This window comes from Rattus norvegicus, chromosome 18 (assembly GCF_036323735.1).
Source record: "Rattus norvegicus strain BN/NHsdMcwi chromosome 18, GRCr8, whole genome shotgun sequence".
In the NCBI taxonomy this organism is placed as follows: Eukaryota; Metazoa; Chordata; class Mammalia; order Rodentia; family Muridae; genus Rattus; species Rattus norvegicus.
In genome coordinates this window covers 37,218,784-37,231,356 of record NC_086036.1, presented here as the reverse complement: position 1 = coordinate 37,231,356, position 12,573 = coordinate 37,218,784, and the positions used below count along the sequence as shown (strand labels likewise).

The window sequence follows — 12,573 nt, the reverse complement described above, 5'->3', positions numbered from 1 at the left end:
ATAGCCTGGTAAGATGAATAATTCACCTAACTGTGTAATTGTATCTACTCCATTATTATTGAGAATCTAGTGGAATGCTAGTTATCGAATACTCTTTCATTGTTTTAAAAAGCAACATTTCAGCTGTGTGGAATGTCTGGTATCACCTGGATTACTATAACATCTCAGAGGTATTCTCTTAGGGAAGACATACATTCTGTGAGCTTGGGATATGACTTTTTTTATATGAGTGTTCAGATTCAGTACACATTACAATTTCTGTTCTCAAGAATGCACCATGTAAAACTGTTCTTGCCTACTGTGGTTCTAAAATTGAAGTTATATGCTGTGTTTGTTTCTTTGATAGAATTACATCATTCATGCATTCATCCCTTTGCTCATCATTCATTCATTAATGGTGGTGTGACTCAGGCCACCTTGTACCTGTGGAGTTAGTTCACAGGACAAATTATAGACGTCGACACCCAGAAACTACCTCTGGACTGTGTGAGGTTTCTAGTTAGGGTAGAGCTGTGCCCTGGAGGATGTATCAAAACTGGCAGACTCATACGTCATTGTCTGTCCCATGCTATTTTAAAGTCCTGTTTGGTCCTTTACTGACCATCATTTCCCCCCATTAGGAGCCTCCATTGATGGAAACATCAATCTTGATTTCTCATTCTCCCTGTGATCCCTCAAGTCAGACTGTTGTGTTTGACAGGGACTGGAATGAGTATCCAGCCTCTGTATAAACACTGGCTCCTTGGGCTACATATTTAATTTGTATGTGTGTTGGGGCAAGTGGTTGATAGCCTTATATCTTTATATTTCAAAATAAAATAGAAATCTAAAATGAAAACCTATGTGTATTGAATAGCACTATTCCCTATTAGAACCCCAAGTTAATATTAAATACTGAATAAGTATTTAAAAGAGAATATTTAGAAGAGGAATTACAAGGAAATATATTGAGATACCTTCTAAGACTTAGTATCATATGTATGAGTGTGTGTGTGTGTGTGTGTGTGTGTGTGTGGCTATGCACCCTATTTATGAAGTGCTGCTAGAAGCCAGTACGACTAGAGTTACAGACTTGAGCAGCCGTGTAAGTGCTGGGGTTTGAAACCAGGAAGAGCAGCTGGTACACTTAGACACAGAACCCTTGTTCCATCCCCAGCTTCCTAATTCTTGAAGAATTTGTTGAGAGGGGGAAAAGTCTGTTACTCTGTTTTGGATCTATAGCTTTACCTTCTCTGGACACAGGTTTGTTACTGTATTTTCTGACCTGATTTCTTACTTGGTTAATGCCAAAGTATGAGCTACAGGAGTTGAAGGTAATGATATAGACCAAACTGTGAGTGACTGAAGGTAATGAGTTAGACCAAACTGTGAGTGACTGAAGGTAATGAGTTAGACCAAACTCTGAGTGACTGAAGGTGACGAATTAGACTAAACTGTGAGTGACTAGAAGTAAGCAAGCAAGACAGTGTTCAACCACTTGTCTTAGAGCCCTTGCCTCTTTCACAGAAAGATGGCTATAATTAGCAGTACCATATTTGAAAGGACTGACAACATTACAGTCTAGATATGTTATCTATAAATTTCAAAGATGATATCAACCACTCATACTATTTTGCCTAGACTGGATATTTGTGTTGAATATGATGAAATCCAGACCAAAAATGGGAAATTCTCTTTCAAAATGAGTATGGAAGAATAGTGTTACTCAGCTAGGTGACAGCAGGCTCTGCATTCTAATGTTGGAATATAAGGACTTTTCTTGGATGAGGAAACCTATTATCCTCATCCATAGTCTTTCTACTGGTCAACAATTTAACATAAAGTACTTTGTCAGAATGAACTTTTCTATCATGTTGTTATAAAACAATTGTTGTAGTTATAAAGATAGTTATATGCCTGAAGCTTAGAGGAACTCAAGATAGATCGACCATGGAGTGTATGTATTCTGGTCTAGTCTGTGGTTTCCTGTTTCCTTTGTATCTTTTTGACTCTGTTAGAGAACCCAGTGAACTTGTACAGTTCACCTAGTTGATATAGTCAAACTTGTATTTTATTTTGGTTTTTCCCCTGGGTACGGCTTGACTGTTTGGGCAGCTCTAGATACAATGAGGGAACAACACCATTTTGGGGAATGAAAATTATATTTGAAGCCTTACTTCTACTCTGGAGGAGTTTTAATAAGTCTGCTTTTTATAACTTTAGGGTAAACATGTCAACTACTCCTTAAAGATCAGAATGAGTTTTGCATGTGTGAATTAATGAATTATTTAGAGTGTCAATCTGGGCCTGTACAGAGCTGTCAGGAGAACCCAGACACTTGACACTGAGTATGAGCTGCTATTTGGTATACAGATTCTATTAAAGCCCTAGTGACGGAAGCTGGTATTTGGAGAAGGTAATTGGAAAGGCCATATCTACTCATCCACTCTTTGAAGTCATGAATGTCAGGTATAGAACAGTGTGTGCATCACCTTACTTGTTAACCCCTGACCAATGGTCCCAGGATGCATGGCAGTGTTGGGCCCCTGAAGCTTACAGTGCCTTGTAGTTTTGAGGCACTAAGACATATATGATTTGCCTCTGGGTAAGACAGTGGGTAGCTTTGTAATTGCTCAAGTAAGAACTGTCTCTTAATGAACAGATGCGTTTATCTCCTCTATGATAGTCCTGTTCTGATGTTTCTGTTTATCTCCCTTTGCCTCAGTTTCTAGCAATTCTAAAGTGTGATTTCTCCTAGCATCAGAACATCTGCATTGGGTTTTAGGGTTCAAATGTTTCCTTCCAATCTCTTCTTCCTTTTACATTTCAAATGAAAATTAAAGGCCCATCCTATCTCAAAGAATCTGGGCCAGAAAGATTTAGGCTTTTGTTTGTTTTAGCCAAGGTCAACAGTCTTAACCAGGCAAGACTTGCCAGAGAGGCCAGCTTGAAATAACCTCTAAATGCTATCAAAGGGTGATTTTCCGTCTGCATCAGATTTCAGAACTTCATAGAGAAGCGTTTGTCTAATCAATCTGGGGAATGAATATGTAGATGCTAACCTCCTTTTCTTCCAGTTGCTCATTCAAGAACCTGATTTGAAATAAATATCTAGCTTACAAACAACTACCCCCTGTGACATGTCACAACTGTAGTTCCCTAAAGGTCCATACAGTAAATCGTGTACTAACTATGGCATGACCAGGAAGCAGTAAAACCTGGAAAGGGTGATACCTAATTTTGTGAGTGTGTGTGTCTGTGGTGTAAGACATGCAAATAGAAATGAGACTAAGAGGGGACGACGAGGTCTAAGAATATAGAACATAAAGGCAGAAGGGGAGAAAGGGAAAGGACCAGCATGTGTGAAGAAAGAAGCCAGGGAGGGAAAATAAAAGTATACTGATGAATGTAAAAAATGTCAATAGTGAAGCAAAACCAATTTCTCTATATCTTAAGCAAAATAATAATAATAATAATAATAATAATAATAATAATAATAATAATAATGAAAATAACAAATTGTTGTCATTTCTAAAAGAAAATCCCCAGGCTTGCCCACTTTGGTCATGTCTGTGCTTTGGCTAGATTAGTTTCCTTGCCTACAGAGACCAGGCTATCTCACAGGCACGAGTGTAAAGAAAGTAGAAACCACAGAACTGTGTAAGAAATGGTGGATTCTTGGCTATGCTGTCTTTGATGGGCACATACTGCTGGCGACAAAACATGTAACTTGGAAAATTCTCTCCTTCCAATGAGGTTACAATTAAACACTGTTGAAAATTCAAGACCCCCAGACCTGGGATCTGAGATGGAGAAGAGGGAAACATGATCTCCCTGTCTTCTCAGTAAAGGTCAGTTTGCTGGGGTTCACTTTTTATGTTTCTCTCACCTTTAACTCTAGCCTTGGGATCATAGTGGATTACACAGATATGCTCCCTTTCATATTGTTGGTTTGTAGCTGAAGAATTGTATGAGTGGACTTTTGGTGAATGAGTTCATACATAAGTGCCCTAGGAAACTGCCTTATTCAAGAGAGCCTTGCTGGAGGGGCATTTTAATTAGTGCTGTGCCCACGGTACACATCAAATAACGACATGGATAGACAAGGGAAATGAGATGGTTTCATTTCCCAAGAGGACTCTCTCATTCTTCCTCTCTTAGACACTCTCCTCTGAACTCAGGACAGACGGGTCCAGACCCTGCCTGCTCCTTGTAATTTACTACCACTGTGCTGCCTTCCTGTTAATGAAATAACACATACTCACTGCTCGCTGGGAACCAGGATCTGTGCCACACACCTCATGTCTCCTTTGTTGCTTGTAGCAGACCTGTGATATCAGCACACAATTGGGTTTGAAGAGGGAAAGACTTGCTTTCCTGGCCCAATAACACTCAAGCAATGTATCTGACTTCCAAATGCAGATCTGGTTCCAATAATTCTAGCTCCGGAATTTGTGTCTTCCAAAATAAAGGTCTGCCATGCCCTAGGGTCTGGTTGAGGAAGATGGCAGGTTAGGGAGGGGTAGAGAAATAGAGACAGGAGACCATGGTTAGCATCCAGTTGCCTCCTCTAAGGAAAGTGAGAAGCCACATTTGGTAATGGAATCTTTGTAGGTTTAACTCAGAAAGCCTGTAAACAAAGACTGGTTATTCCTCACACACCTTTAATCCCAGGCAGAGGTAGGCAGATCTCTGAGTTCTTCTAGGCCAGCTGGGTTCCACAACAGCCAGGGCTGCATGGTGAGACCCTGTCTCAGGGGGGAGAAGAAGACTGATATTCCTTCATACTGGGCATCAAACTTTAGAAAGGGGAGGGAAATTGCAGGAACAGAGCTAGTCAAGTGGGAAAGCTTATCCCGAAACAGTCTGTTTTCGTGATCTTAGTGATGTTGGTTCTTTTGCTCTTCTGATGAAATACATCATGTTCTAGCCATATTAATCTGAGAAGGGTTTTCCATGTTGCTATGTTCTGTATCGGTGGCAGAGACTTCTAACAGTAGACTCCATACGTTAGACTCCATAGCTTATCTTGACCTGTCATTTAACATGCAGGCTGTCTTTGAATCTTGTGCTTTGGTGGTGGCCTGCACTATGTAGTAGTAATCCTCCATCACAGTACTTCTGTTCTTAATGCCATGTGTGTAAATATGGCCGTGTCTCATCCCAGTAATTCACACTGTGCCTGCTTGAGTGGTGGTTGAATGTTGGTTAGCCAAGTTGCTATGTTAAAGCCACAAATGTTGCAAGTATAATCTCCACATGGGTGCGTATGTGGAGCCTTCTGAAAATAGTATGCACTTGCAGAGTATTCTGTGGTCCCTGGGTGGGTCAGCAAAGTGGAGGAGAGACAGAGTGTTCTGGTCCCAGTTGTTCTGAAAGCTCTTATTGATATGGGATTAGTCTCGGTGGAGACAACTGTGCTGTCACATGGGCATCAGGGCGATTGAGAAGAGTGACCAAAGGGAGGCCTGTGGGGGAAGGGACTGGCGCTGAGTCACTGAGTTCATTAAAAGGCTACAGAACAGGAGTGGAATTGGAGTGTGACTGGAGAGTCCTGTCCCTGAATGGTACAACCACCACATCTGTGCCCACACCTTAGGTAAGCTAACATCCAATCCATGCTGAGCAAGGGGGGACTGGAATCTTCATGTACAAGCTGGGGCTTACTGTCTACTCCATACCCCATCTTCTTCTTACCGGTTCAAAGGCCCTGGGTAGGATTAACATACAGGATCCTAGGTGGTCTCAGAGACCAGCCCCCAGTCCTGAACACTGGCTCTCAATACAGATTTCCTGGCTTGGTGGCTTAAACGTTCTGAATGGTAAAAATGCTTGCAATTTGTAAGCAGCCAGCAAAGTGATACTTTGCTAAATTGGAATAATTTTTAAAGTCGTTTTAAAACTTGGGGGTAAACTGATGTGGGTGAGAAAAATCAGGATTGAGAATATGCTACTGTGTTCTTCACGACACTGTATCGGTAAAAGTGTGAATCTTTTCTATGACTAGAAAAAAATTCATAAAGGGTTGTGGGTGGGGAGGTTACTGTGCTAGGGGCAAAGTAAGATGCATTTGAGAGACAGGAAATATGGGCAGAAAGTCATAAACTAATAAACAGTGTCTGTTCTCACTAAAAGTTGGGAATTACATAGTCTTTGGCTTTTAAGTGTAGTGTGTGTGTGTGTGTGTGTGTGTGTGTGTGTGTGTGTGTTCTTGTGTTAGTACTAGATGGAGCTAATATGTGTGCTTTTGGGTTCCCCCCATATAAATGAAAGCATATCTGAGTGTCAGTTAATGACTATACGCGCCCTAAAGGGAACCACTGAGGTAAGCCCATAGACTTATGTCCTCTCTCTATGTAGTCTACTGTCAAGAAAGATCAAAAGCTGCCAGTAGCTAGAGAGAGCCTTTCAAAGTGAACTCCAAAGGTAGGAGCCGCCACTGCCTTCATTTGGTTAGTCTTAAGATTAAAACAGCAGCTTCCTGGACCAGGCACACTTTTTTTCCTTCTTATAAAAGAAGCTAGTGAGAAGCGCTTTCCCTTTAAGCTGCCTGTCCAGAGGACAGTAGCTCTTTATTTCCTGCTTCCTCCCCTGTGCTTCCTTTATTTGTTTTGCAAAACTGCACTTTGAACTCAATTCATCACAGTTGGTTTGTAAGTGTCCAGGGCAAGGAAAGCAGATGCCTGGAGGCTTTGGCTAAGGAGGGTTAGGAGTGGAGCAGAGGGATGGAGGAGATGGCTTACTTATTATATATGACAGCCACCAAGGATTGGGAGCAAATGAGGAGACATGAAGAGAGCAGGATTGTGGTTACCCCTGGATACTGTTTGTTACCCCTTTTTAGCTAGAGAGTACTTCATTCCCTTGGTCTCAATTAGCTTAAGTTAGAATTTATTTAAATTTGTTCTATCTCTCTAGCAGAACAAGATTTTCCCTCAAAATCTTGGGAGGGGGTGGGTGTCTCAGATATTAATGAAATGACCTTGACCTAATCAACCATCTTGCACAATTAAATTCTTGTTTTAATGTATAATACCATCTAAACTTTAAGGTGTGAAGCATGAGCCAGAGAGCATTTTTAATATTTCTTTCACCTTTTCAGAAAATTTTTCAAAAAAATGAAAACAGGTAAAACATCGGCTATGCCATTCAAGAAATTTGTTTAGCAGAGTGTATAGGTTGGGAGAAAGGCAAAAGCTATCTGAAACCACCAGTGGGGAACTGTGGGTAAGTATTTCATGTGCATTAGGGTCTTTGGCTTGTAGCAGAGCTGGAAGCCAGATCGAAATGGTCCACTGATGTCTAATTCTAGAGTCATGCATGCAAAGGGATGCTGGGTACTCTTGCCTGGTGTGCAAGGGTTTTTGTAATCTTAGAACTTAACTCAATGCTTCACCTCAACCTGTTATATTCTGGTTAACTTGTGCATGACCCATAGCAGAGTATTAACCCATGGTTCACTAACAATCAAAGCTAATGGAGACAGGCAAGCATCTGTAGAGTTTCAGAGTTCCATTTGCTCATCCGTGTGAGGACTCTGACAGCTCTGACTTTACCGAGGAAGCTCTGGAAGTACTTGCCAGCACATCTGTATACCTTTGACAATACATATATATGTGTGCCATGTACATGTCTAGTGTCGTGGATCTGCTGGAACTGCATTCATAGACAGTTATGAGCAGCCATGTATATGCTGACAGTTAAACCTCTAGAGGAGGAGCCCCTAGTGTTCTTAACCATGAAGCCATTTCCTCACATACACACACACACACACACACACACACACACACACACACACACACACACGGCATTTCCCAGCCCCACCTTTTTGCTTGCTTTTTAATTTTGTAAATTGTATCCTATATGTCTGCGTGAATATTTGACTTGGGTAAGAGGCTTTCTGCATTTAGCTCAATGTGCTCTGTGAACCTAGGGTCTGATCTTGCTAAATGGTACATTAGATCTGGAAGAACACTTCTTTGCATTGATCCAAACTGCCTTAGTGTTGAAAAACCCTCTGCTTCTTGTCATTTGCATTGCTCTGGGTTAGGCCTCCCCTCCTATGGAGCCAGGTGGGCAGTGAGGCAACATGTGAGTCTCCTGCACAGCAGCTGCTCTCTACATCTGGATCCTTTTACTGGACAAAGCACACCTTCCTATGGCTGCGCACTCTCTCCCAGGCACTGTTGGATGAGATTGCCTTTCCTTTATAATCAGATTCACAATGTTCATCACTTGTAGACAGTGTATTTTATACTGATGATTTCATTTCTTCCTGTCAGGCTTGAAACCTTTTCTTTCTGTGGTAATCTATCCTAACTATTTACTTCTCTTATGGCTAGGTCTTAGGTTTGCTCTGCGTGTTTTCCTCCACCTCCCAAACTTCCCAGTAAGATACATTTACTTCTTCAGTTTGTCTATTACAAAATTTTTCCAGCCCTGCTTGTGAGATACCCTCTTTCTCTTCAGTTAGGAGCCATCCCTAGTGCCTCATACATATGTACCTAAATATAAAAACCCTCCTTTATATCACCTTGCATGGCTGTCAGCCCTGTCCTCTTCTGTCAGTTTCATCTGGAAGAATCCAGAACCCCCTCCCCCACCCCCAGCCCCACTTTGGATTGCAGGGCTCTCCCCAGGAACATGGCAAAGAGAAGATGAAGGTAGCCTGGAGGCCTTCAGTGTTGCTCTGTTGTTGTCTTAGAGTAGGTGGGGTTAGCCTGGATCATTATATCATCTGTCAGTCACTGCCCTTGCCTTGGGCTCTCATCAGTCTTGGTGAGTAGAAATCTCATCCTTTGGGATTCCTAGCAGCTTCTTACGACTCACAACATCCTGGGGACATCTGCAAATTTCTTGTGGGCCTAGGTTCCTGCTGTAGTATGTCTGCTTTGAACCTACCCACATCCCTGAACCCCCCCCCCTTTCTACCTTAAATAAGGCATCTCTTCTAAATCTACTAGTAACAAATCCTCATGAGGGGAAAAATCCTCATGGATGACTTTGTATTTCAGGGGACTAGGCACATTTTGTCTATTCAGTGTGCTTAGATTCCAAATTCCCAAGTGGCTTTGAGATGCGGGAATTCATCTAATAACTACATATATTATAGATTGTGTGGAAAGGGGCCACTCCTGGACCTCAGTGAGCAGAACCAGGGTAATTATGGTCTTTGCTCACATCCCATTGACCACCAGTCCATATAGAGCTCTTCTAGTTTATTTCTCTACGACAACTGACCCTTGAGAGTCTACTTCCAATACAGAAAGCACAGTGTAATCACAGTGACCTCTGCCTGTGCGAGTCTGTGCAAGTCTGGCTTGGGCCCCTGTATAGCCTCTCTCCCAACCACTATGCCATTTCCATGTGATATTTTCATGAATTTGAAATAACAATGAATTTCTAAAAGGCTGGTTGGGAAGTTACCTACTTCCTGACTTCCCTCTTTAGTTTGCAAGTTCTCTGAAGTTTGTTTTGATCATTCATGTCTGAACATCTACTCTATGGTGGGTGTTATGGTGGTCAGGGAAGACTAAAAATGACAGCCCTGTTGTCCTTCCACCCAGGGGGATGGTTCAAAACCCTTCACATTCAGAAGATTAGATAGCCAGCCACAAACTAGCCGAGCAGCCTTATGTGGGTAAGAACATCAGACTTACAGAACACTATGGGAAAGGAAGTCTACAGTGTTCCCATTGTTCTTGTCGTCCCTTCTTTACAAAGGTGCTCCACCTTTGTTTCATAGGCCTGTAGTCCATACATGCACACAGTGATCAACCACTTTCACATGCTGCTGGACACAAGTGCAATAATGTGACATGATGATACCTAAGAAGGAGTTTAATTTGCCTATCACAGCTTTATTAGAGGCTCCTCTAAATTTTGGCCGTCCTAAGTAAGCCATTTGTATAACCTAATTCTGCATGTGCATGTGCTTCTTGACGTACACCTATGGGTGTTGGCAGAGGTTGTTCCTTCCTAGTGTTTGGTGGCAAGAACAACTTGAGCACCCTTCCTCATACTACCTGCTTAAGGTGCTACTGTGGTCAAGAACTGATGGGGACATTTTCCTGAGGTCTACTACCATCTTCCCACAAAGAATGAAGTGCATGGTTCTGGCCTCCTTTGCTGTTCCCTTCAACAAACATTTCTATATATCTAGTCCACGCTCCATGCTGGGAAAGCCTATGGCACAACCACCATGTCAAAAGAGTCTGGATGCTGTTTAGCTTAGTGACCTGGTTTTACTCAGAGTTAAATGTTACTCTGCTGAGTAATGCTATTAAATTCAGATAAGTAGAGGTTCCCCACCCCAATTCTTCTGTGGGTCAGTGCTGGATATCTCACCATTTATTCAACAGTAAACTCCTCAAAGACATTTTATGTAAAGTCTTGCGCAAGCAGTGGATAAATTAGCACCATGTTGTTCTGCTGGGTTCTTGAATCTCTGTGACAAATTCAAGACATACTTAGTCATTTGTCAAGCATAACTATTTTGCTGTTATTCTCTGCTACGAAAACCAGAAAAATGTTTATTTTTCTTTGTGGGCTTGCAATTACAGAAGGAGTTCTTAGGCAACTGGGTAGTTTTAACCAAATGCTATTTCTGTAACTGTGTCATGGCTATTAGTGGTATTCTGTAAACAACAATACCCAGGTACAGATAACTGGAAAAAAGACTACCCACAAAACGTACTTTAAAAAAAATTCTTTAATCGTTTTTTTACAATCCAGTCTTTATCCCCCTCCCTGTCTACCCTCTAAGTATTCCACATCCCACATCTCTCTTCCCTCCCAATCTCCAAGAGGATGTCCCTACCCCACCAGACCTCCCCACTCCCTGACACAGCAAATCTCTCAAGGGTTAGGTGCATCTTCTCTGAGTCCATGTATATGTTGCTCTGCTGTGTATATGTTGGGAGCCTCATATCATCTGGTGTATGCTGTCTGGTTGGTGGCTCAGTGTCTTAGAGATTCTGGAGGTCCATGTTAGTTAAGACTACTAGTCCTCCTACAGGGTCACCTTCCTCCTCAGCTGCTTCCAGCTTTCCCCCAATTCAACCACAAGGGTTCTCAGCTTCTGTCCATTGGTTGGGTATAAGTATCTGCATCTGACTCTTTCAACTGCTTGTTGGGCCTCTCGGAGGGCAGTCATGCTAGGCTCCTGCATAAAACACACTTTTACAGAAAAGTAAGAAGTGTTACCTGAATAGTATTGTGGCTAATCATTCTTTACAAGGGAACTACATTAAAGGTGGACGTCCTGGTTGTATAACATTCATGAAAACAGACTCATGTGGCCCCATAAAGCATGTGTATGCATGAAAAGGAGAAATGAAAAAAAATACAATGGATGTGGAATTAAAGGTAGAATATGTGTTTTAAATATGACAAGACACAAAAGTTGGCATTTCCAAACATGAAAGGCCTCAAATTAGGAGGAGACATGACTAGCGAACAGATGAGTGATCAGCGACCACAAATGTGTTAACTTCAGAAGTGGAGTGGAGACCAGACTATTTTCAACAGCTCCTATCACCTCTCCTCAGCCCTGTGCCCTTGTTTCATACTTGTTCACCCTGATTCACAAATAGCTGAGGCTCAGGAGTGAGGCAGTGTTAGGAAGGGACTCTGCCACCATCACTAGGACACTAGAGAGCCCTCAGCCATCACCTTCCTCACTGTCCTAGCTCTGCCACTCCTCTGTCCATTCATCCTTCCTGGGTTCAGCTTCAAGCTGCCACAGAGAAGGGAGTGGACTAGCAGGAAGGCCTTCTTGAGTTCCTGTAAATATAGTGTTGTCCCAAGGCTCTGTTCACCATGGTGGCCACTGGTGTTCTTGTACAGACCATGGCTAAAGGAAGAGATGAGGATCCCCCTTATTATCCCCTGAAGGGACAGTGGGGAAGGTGAGCAGACAGGCCAAGGCTGTGCTGATAAAAACCCAGATGCAGGAGAGGTAGGGTCAGAAATAGGATTCATAGAATGATGTGGGAGCTGGCAGGGCAAGTCAAGTGTCCTCTCTTGACAGTGAATAGAAAGGAACATAGCATGACAGATAAACAGCCTCCCCTTCTGCCAGTGATATTGAGGCTGGAAATGCCACAGCAGGTGATTGTAATTTTTGCACTTGATGGTTTCTGCTCATTTCACAGTTTTCAACCACCTGCTGCAGACAGGCCCCACAGCCTGTGTAGACACCTGGCTATGCCATGTCCTCCTTATAATCTCTCCCATCCATGTCACAGGCCCTTGGCCTGGACCTGAAGTTGGTATGTATATGGCAAAAGGGCAGTGTTCACAGAAACCTTTCTGCCTTTCTGCCCTGAGAACTGGGGACACGCCGGTACTCTTACAACTATTCTTTGCCTGTGCAAGCCAGGAGGCACCCTTCCTAAAGGAACAGCTCTGAGCCTGTTATCACACACAGTGCTTGCTTCTGGTCACAGCTGTTTTCCAGTTCCAGATGCTATGATTGTGGATTGTTGGATGTTTCTGCAGGACAGAGTCCATGTCTGCTGTTTACCCCACCTGGACTATCTGTTGTGTCAGTTGGTTATCATCAGAAGAAAAGCAGACAGCTTATGGTTTTTC

The 12,573-nt window shown here is 42.5% G+C and overlaps 1 protein-coding gene across 10 annotated transcripts in view; it reads left to right on the top strand.

Moving 5' to 3' along the window:
• Positions 1 to 12,573, top strand: part of Mcc (MCC regulator of WNT signaling pathway) — a 474,765-nt gene that overhangs the window by 285,758 nt on the left and 176,434 nt on the right. Inside the window, exon 1 of one of the 10 annotated variants that reach the window (XM_039096848.2) lies at positions 3,893 to 5,578. The exons of the other annotated variants lie outside the window; for them this stretch is intronic. The gene's annotated coding sequence lies outside the window, so the exon portion shown is untranslated. Of the gene's footprint in view, positions 1 to 3,892; positions 5,579 to 12,573 lie in introns of those variants that run through there. 10 annotated transcript variants of the gene reach the window in all.